The 6,252-nt window shown below is 33.5% G+C and overlaps 1 long non-coding RNA gene across 6 annotated transcripts; it reads right to left on the bottom strand.

Annotated features, from left to right (window-relative positions):
• Window positions 1-256: 256 nt before the first annotated feature.
• Window positions 257-3,667, bottom strand: LOC147511646 (uncharacterized). Of its 6 annotated transcripts, XR_015219463.1 has the most exons (5): window positions 3,569-3,667; window positions 3,351-3,381; window positions 1,543-3,248; window positions 667-752; window positions 257-554 (listed from the first exon to the last, which is right to left on the bottom strand). It is a non-coding gene; the product is annotated as an uncharacterized LOC147511646 (long non-coding RNA). The 6 variants fall into 6 exon arrangements; XR_015219460.1 differs by having other exon boundaries at window positions 1,543-3,381; XR_015219462.1 differs by having other exon boundaries at window positions 1,543-3,381; window positions 3,467-3,605.
• Window positions 3,668-6,252: the final 2,585 nt, after the last annotated feature.

A 6,252-nucleotide genomic window follows, 5' to 3' on the forward strand; every position in this document is an offset into this window, starting at 1 on the left:
AAGGGCCGTTGCAAATGACTCTTTTGCCACAGCTAGCACTCGTGGCTAATGCTTATATGAGCCGTGGTGGTTTACTTTGAGTATGTTGGATGTATTGTTTGGCCACGGCTTAAGGCCGTGGCAAATGCTTTCAATTGTTTTAAAAAAAAATTGTTCCAGCAGCACCTTTATATCACTTGCAGGCTGCAAGCATATCATAAGATCTACCATTTCAATAAAAACCCGTGAGAATCATAATTCTCCACAATTTAAATTTTCATATACAGTACTTAACATAAATATTTTTAAATCAAAGCAGGTCCAATTAGGAATCCAAACTTACATAAAAGAACATAATATACTACTAACTACTCTTTAAGAAATTTGAAAACTATTAAGAATCTCCAAAAAAATGAAAACATCACCATTTATAGTGCCTAAACTCGATAGACCGCATTTCTAGCCATCTAAACAACACCTCAACTGTGTTGGATCAAAGTCTGCATACTTAGGTTCACTTGGTTGTACCTCATCATCATGTGTCCTACCTTAGAGAGTAGGCTTTGAAGACTTAGCTACAGCCATATAAAAGCAACCATTAGAACTAAAACGACACACCATTCGCACAGAAAATCGTGTGATATAGCAAATATTAATTGAAAGAGAAAGTACTAACTTAACCATTACATGTTGTAAAACGTTGTACAAATTAATCCCTGCCAAACGCTACATCGTAATTAGTCGTTGACTCCAACTTCTTTGCTTCTAAGAAACTGCTCATTCTAAGAAAAGTATAAGTAGAGAAAGTACTAAAATAGTCACTAGAAAATCATCTAACTAACAAAACACATTAATGTTGAAGTTCCATCAAAAGAAGACAAATTATTTAATCGGATACATGAGGCAGATTATTTAATTGTATACATGAGGTACGAATGTATGGTAATCATGAACTCATACATTATCTAAATAAAAGCTAACTAGCTTATACATTCAATTCTAATTAAAACAACGTTCAAGGTTTATAAAAGTTCTAAATACTTACCTGAAGCTAGCTTCACTCCTAAGAAAACAGCTACATTGGTATTTGACTTTGATATATGGCTAAACCCAACAAACTACATACTCAGTAAGAGAACAGATCTCCAGTGGGTCTTATGCTAATTAAGAAACTTATTACAAAGTATGACAAGGCGGCTTCTACCACGAAAGCAAAAAAAAAACGTATAAATAAATAAAATAAATAAACATAATTTCTCTATCAGCACTCTTGTATTGATAGTAAATAATTTAATAATATCAATACACATGAATAATTTGAAGAATAATAGTTCAACAAAGTAGATACACAATAATATAATATTGATAAAACAATAATTTGCTACACGCATTAAGTCATTAACAACTTCATACTAAACAATAGAAATGACAAAAACAACCGAAATCATCTACACCAACTACAAAAATAATAATAATAAACACCATAGATAGCAGACATGAACATAGACAAACATACGAACATAACAATGGACTTAAACGTTAAACAAGAAGTAAAAAACATACCAAAGTCTCGAAACCCAGTTTGTGGAAGCATAGGAGAACATTGAGACTTGAAACTCAGTACATTAACAGGTGGGCACTCTCTATTAATGGGTTTATCGTTCTTAGTTGCATCTTCTTTTTTGTATACTGAAGCACAAGAGCCCATGTTTACTTATTGCACTTATGAGTTGGTTATGATGATACTCTTTTCATAACAAGAGTTGAAAACAAAGTGGGCTTATCAACTGAGCCTAAATCACCATCAGACCCTCCATTTTGGGAAAAGCCTCCATTCGATCCATATCCACCTAATAGCGATTGATTATCCATACTAAGTACAATATAAATAGGAAATAAGGAATTTAGGTACTTCTATTGCATCTTACTACAAAGTTATAGGTGTTTTAAACTTGCACTTGGGGTGGTCCATTTCAGAGCAGATCTCCCAAACAGTCTTTGCTTCTTTTTTACAATAAATATTTGCAGCTCAACCTCCTGGGCCAGTTTGTTTCCCATTACAAAAAATGTAACAATGCTAAGTAGTTTGAGCTCCAACTTGTTGATTCATTTTATAATTAATTATGTTTAAAAAATAAATAAAAAATAAAAATGAGAACCCTTTGAACCCAAAAAAAAAAAAGTAATTTTCACCAAAAGGAATGAACCGAAATAGAGATTAACTTAACAAGGATTTTTAAGAGGCAACAAATTTGGCACTTGATCCAATCTCTGCCAACTCTTTGGGGAACTAGTAAACAGTACCTAGTCCGTCCATTGACGATCAGCTTCAAAAAATTTGGAGGTATACAGTGAAGCTTCACGAGCTACAAAAAGGAACTCTAATCAACACACAACCATCACGGAGACTATAATCAGCAACCACCAAAATAAAGTTTTTGATACCAATGACGAATTCTCTATGCAGAAACTTGCAAGGATCAAGAGTATGAGGATTGGAAATAAAAATCATTAGCAACAGCAAAGCAACAACTCCCAGTGCGAGACGATTCCTTATCAATGTCCAAGAAGTACTAAAAGGAAATCAAGAACTCATATATGGCGATGTTGTGAATACCGACCTTAGCTTTAGGTTGAACTTAAATATATCAAATAGACACATACACCCTCTCACAATACACCCTCTCACAGTCTGGCAGTGCCTAGAAGTGCCATGCATATCATGTCTCTTAGAGATCCAATTTCTAGATCAAGCATGGTTGTATTCGTAGCTGCCATTTCCAAGCACAACAATGCTCAGCACTTTAGAAGTTCTTTGAGCTACTAATCATTGAGTATGTACGTACTTATGTACTTCCAATCAATGAGCTAGGGCTTTCACCTAAGAGATAAATGTCACTGGATTGGCTAAACCTATTTAAGAACCAAACAACAAGCTTAATCCATATTCCCTAACACCAACAATTGACCCTTTTAAAGAAAGTATGTCCATGTTTGTTTGACAAGTTAATTTCATCTCGCTTGGATTGTAACGATTATTGCAAAATGACAATCATCAAAGATGTGAAATACCATACTGTACATTCCTTTACATGAATAATCATTATTACATACCTTGTGATGAATTTTGCTGCTGATATCCAGATGATTTCCTGGGGGTCGCAAGACCAATGCGCATCTGCCTACTAGAACAATATTGTCCATTCATCTCGATCAGTCATTGCTTGTGACCTCTCATTATCATCACCAAATCTCACGAATCCATAACCCTGATTGATTGATTTATTGATGAGGGGGGTTTTGGGGGAATGTACTTTTTCATTGACTAATTTCGAAACCCACACCAATACAGAGATGGAAAAAAAATGCACCTTGATGCGAAAAACGATACGCTGAATAGACCTGTTTACATCAAATATAATAAACAGTGAATGAAGTCATGTCATATGAACATAATTTATCAAAAATATCTTAAGAAAAACACTACCTTCAAGGCCAAATTGGTAACCCTAACCGTAAAAAGTAAAATTGTAAAAGGGAAAAGGGAGACATGAGGAAAAAGAAATGGGGGAGTGAGAAGAGATACGACCTTATACCCACTTCTTCTTCTTGCTGCCCATATCTATGATGGCATGAGAGAGAGAGAGAGAGAGAGAGAGAGAGAGAGTTTATTGGTCGAATATTTCGCAATGATACATTTCATTTCATGCTCCTTTATTTTTTCAAGAGATCAACGGATACAAAAACACAGATTTACATCAACGGTTCAAAGAAAAAGAAACATGACCGTGGCCAAAAACTCGCCTAAACTCAAACCACCCACGTAATTGGCCACGGCTAAAGACCGTAGATACTCTGCCACAGCCTTAGACCGTGGCTAAAGCTAACTTGTACCTGTGACCAAAAGTCATTTTTCTTGTAGTGGCATAATGCATTAAAGACGTAATAATGTTGTCAGGACGAACACCTGATCTTCTCAACGCAGATATCACTCTCTAATATAAATCAATCCCCAAAACTGAGAGATCCTCGACCCACGGTCAATTACATCGGCGTCTTCAATTTCCTTGAGCCACCATCACAATAAATAGAGAACAATATATACACAATGGTGGTGATCGATACCCATCACTGTTTTCAATATTGAACTATGTAACCAAGCTACTGACCCATCACTGTTTTCAATATTGAACTATGTAACCAAGCTACTGGCATAACCCGCAAAGACCCACTAATGTATGAACTTGAAACTGGTAACTACTAAAGCAGGCACAAACAATGATGAATAGTTGGTTTCTTTGAAGATGCTACAATGGATATTGATGTTAGCAAAAAAAAACTAAACTTACATGTAATTGAGATTGACAAAGCTTGTATGTGTAAAGCCGGTCAATTTTTTTAGTTTAAGCTTATAAGATGAGAAAGAGAGAAAAGAGAAACCCTTTTATAGAGAAAGACAATATTAGTCTCCTATTTTTTCGTAATTAGCCAAAGAGTTTTACAAATATTAGAGACTCTGTGAATGCTCAAAAAATAGAGTCAAGAGAGTACAACTATAATATATATCTAAAGAAGAGAGAAAAGAGAAACCCTTTTATAGAGAAAGAGAGTACTAGGAGGGAGAGAGTCGCAGTAATATTGAGAGAGAATAGGAGCAAGGTTTGGGGTTTTCTAAAACCCTTAGTGAGAGAGAAAATATGAGAGAGGTTTGGGGTTTTCAATTTTTAGGACCCGATTTTTAAAGCCTCCGTGAGTATATTTTGCGTGATATTTCACTTTTTAATTAAGTCCATTTTACGGATGTCCGTCTGTGAGCGGGGCTATATATATATATACTAGTTTGTAGGCCCGTGCATACGCACCAGCTCTTTGAAAATATTTTGATTTTTTTAAGAAAATTGGGACTACCGTTTTAGTTGCTAACCCATTTTAATTTTCTAACAAATTGTTTTAATTAAGTTTTAAAAACCCTTTTTTTCAATTGGGAGAGAGATCATGTTTTAATAGGAAAATAATTCCCGTTTTAATTAGATATGCTAGATTTACCCTTTTCAATAGGGGAGGAATTTCCATTTTAATAGGAAAATGATTCCCGCTTTAATTAGAAGTGCTAGAATTTGTTTTAATATGAGAGAAATTTCCTTTATAATAGGAGAGGAATTCCCATTTTAATAGGTGATGATGTGAAATTTTAATAGAGCTCGAAAAATACCCCTTGTCGGAGCTTTAATATTAAGACCGACTCTTTTAAAAATTTGCTCAACAATCATAACAAATTGTTATTCCTGTTTTCGTCGCTAACCTATTTTAATTTCCTAATAAATTGTTTTAATCAAGTCTTAAAAATCCATTTTAATTTCTTAACAAATTGTTTTAATTATGTTTTAAAAACCCGTGTTTTTTAATTTGGGGAGGGATACCATTTTAATTTGGAAATAAAGAGTTTTTATGCTACTATTTGAGTTTTGGTTTTAAAAGGAAAGGAGATTCCCGTTTGAAGTTGGATTCTAAATGGAAAAGAGTTTCCTGTTTTAAGTTAACTATTAAGTTGATGATGTGGAATTTTAATAGAGCTCGAAAAATACCTCTTGTGGGAGCTTTAATATTAAGACTAGCTTGTAGACCCGTACATATGCACCGGCTTTTTTGAAATATTTTTATTTTTTTTAGAAAATTGGGACTACCGTTTTAGGCGCTAACCTGTTTTAATTTTCTAACAAATTGTTTTAATTAAGTTTTAAAAACCTTTTTTTTTTCAATTGGAAGAGAGATAATGTTTTATAAATAGGAGAATAATTCCCGTTTTAATTAGATATGCTAGATTTTCCCTTTTCAATAGGAGAGAAATTCCCATTTTAATAGAAGAATGATTCCCACTTTAATTAGAAGTGCTAGAATTTGTTTTAATAGGAGAAGAATTTCCATTATAATAGGAGAGAAATTCCCGTTTTGATAGAAGATAACGTAGAATTTTAATAGAGCTCTAAAAATACCCCTTGTGGGAGCTTTAATATTAAGATATAGATATAAATTGAGGTCATCTTTAAGAAAAAATCTAACGGTTAAGAAATGTTGAGGTTTTCCAATCATATTTTATCTAGGTTAAAGGTTTTCAAATGAGTTAAAAATTTTGTAGTACATATATATATAAAATTTTGGAAGTACTGCATCTAAATAAAAGTTTGGAAATAGCTTCTAACGCCAATCTTTTTATTCCTGATTGTTATACTGTGATGAGTATGTTGAAGTAGTAGATGCCAAAACCAATGTTTT

This window comes from Coptis chinensis, chromosome 3, assembly GCF_015680905.1.
Source record: "Coptis chinensis isolate HL-2020 chromosome 3, ASM1568090v1, whole genome shotgun sequence".
NCBI classification, from domain to species: Eukaryota; Viridiplantae; Streptophyta; class Magnoliopsida; order Ranunculales; family Ranunculaceae; genus Coptis; species Coptis chinensis.